This window comes from Pygoscelis adeliae, unplaced genomic scaffold (genome assembly GCF_000699105.1).
Source record: "Pygoscelis adeliae isolate BGI_AS28 unplaced genomic scaffold, ASM69910v1 Scaffold13, whole genome shotgun sequence".
Lineage (NCBI taxonomy): Eukaryota > Metazoa > Chordata > Aves > Sphenisciformes > Spheniscidae > Pygoscelis > Pygoscelis adeliae.
In genome coordinates, this window is record NW_008824499.1 from 3,187,958 (window position 1) to 3,190,222 (window position 2,265).

Below are 2,265 nucleotides of genomic sequence, written 5' to 3' on the forward strand. Positions count from 1 at the left end.
CATCCGCTGAAACTAATGGTGTCTTGAGGACCTCAGTTTGCAGTTACTTCGTGTAAATCAGGAGCACTATTGGAGCTGATGGAAATTCACTGTGCAAGGGGTGAGGGATGAGCAACACCCTCTGAGGCCGGTGCTCGTGGAGGATAACCTCATGGAAAGGGAGGACAGATGGACGGACAGACCCTGTGCCCCTCTGCAGGAGGGAGGATGGAGGGATGGAGCCCACAACCACTCTGCAGGGAAGGGGTTTGGAGCCTCGGTTCGGGCTCGGCACTGCCACTCCTGTAACCCCGCTGCTTTTCAAAAGACTCCAATTTCTGCTCACAGTGTGATAAGCAAATCCCTGCCTCCAATACAAAGCAACTTTTTTAAGCCCTCATGGTTACAGAGGAGCACAGAAAAACATGAGTGCTCTGGATTCCTGCTCTCACGTGGCTCTAAGGAGAGCCCCAAACCTGCATTTTTCTTCAAAAATCTCATAGCTTTTCATCTGAGTCCCGTTGTTTGGCAGGACCACCCACATTTGCGATTTTTGAATGTGACACCAGCGATGTCACAAGTGTCATTTGCAAGACGCAGGGCTGAGCTTGGTGATGCCCTGAACATGTAGCTACCTCTCCCGGCTCCTGGGTCCTGCCACTGCCACACTGGTCATCGCCTGTGCACAGGAGCAAAAGCACCCAAACTCTGTGGTTTCTGGGGAAAACAAGCCTTGTAAAACACACGGTGCTTCCTTTCCCTTGGAATTATTAATTCCCACAAGCCGTTCTCAGTGCCGGCAGCATCCTGGGAGCTGCCACAAGCCCACGGCGGCTGTGAGCGTTACAGAATCAGTGGCGGGGCCCCGCGGCAGGAGCCAGGGAGGCGGCTGGGGAACAGGAGCAGGGTTGGTGCCAAAAGGTCAGGGACAGCATAGAAATTCAGATGTTACCGAGAGGCTAGTGGAGCCAGAGCAAATTCTTCCCTGGCTGAAAGCAACCTCGTACAGCTCAGCCCTCTGCTAAATGAGGGAAGCTTTAATGTGGAGCAGATGTAGTGACGTCTTCTTTCCTCGTTAGCCGACTCCAACATGCTCAGGGTGCACCATCCAGCAGAGCCACGCATTGCTTGTCTTTACAAAGAGTTTTTTCACCAGGTTTCTGGGCACAGTTACAGGGTTTAGTAACCCGGTCCATTAAGCTCTGTTTTTATTCTGAAAAAATAAATTAATTAGGATCCACTTTTTTTTTTAAGTTGTTTTTTTCCCCAAACACCACAAAAGACTTTGAGCTGTCATTGCAGAGATGAGTTTTGCTGCTGCTGCTGCTGATAGGGCGTTGTGTTTGCAGAGAACGTGGGCCAAGGGACAGGGCAGGATCAGATATAAGGGCCTCTTCAAGGGTGCGCTGGTTGGTCCAACATCTGTGTGACTGACTCGGGTAAGTCACCTTATGATAGCATTTAAAATAAGGAGCACTGAGGTGGGACAAGCCAAGCTCTTCTTTGTTCCTGTCCCCAGGGAGTTCCCGGACGTGGGATGCCCTCGTGGCCATCGCTCTGCGATCCCGCTGCCCTGCTTCCTGGGGACACCAGTCACCTCCAGGCATTGCCAACCACCTCAGCGGGTGGTTTTGTTCTTCAAAACAAAGCCCGAAAGCGAAACGCTTGGTGGAACCAGCCAGAAGTCATGCTGTCTCATGTTTTCCCTTTTTTTAATGTCAGATATTTGGGTCCCATCCCTAAGGGCAGATAAGAGGCAGCTCTCTGGCGCAGGGCACAGCCGCACGGGCGCAGGGATGGGACCCTGCCTTCGCCCGCTGCGGCAGACCCAGACGCCATTGCCAAGACCGGGTCACTTGGAGCAGTGACAGGCAGGAGAGAGGCCCTCGAGCAGAGAGCAAGGAAACTTCTTTACCACGAGCTCGGGAAGGCCTGGCGCTGGCTGCCATCCCCCGGGCATGGTGGGGCCAGGCGGGACCGGGCAGTCCGGGCTGCGCCCCTGGAGGGCTTTCCTGCTCTGGAGGGGCCACAGCGCTCCATGGCGCTGGGCTGGAGGGAGGCCATGAGGGGGCACCAGGGAGGGGAGACCCATGAGGGGGCTCTGGTAAGGGGAAACCCGTGAGGGAAGAGCCCTGAGGGGTCTGTGGTGAAGGGAGACCCGTGAGGCAGTCCCGGCGACGGGAGACCCATGAAGAGAGCCCTCTGAAGGCAGACCTATGAAGTAGCCCCGGTGAGGGGAGACATGTGAGGGGGCTCTGGTGAGAGGTCTCCGGTGGGGGGGCCCTG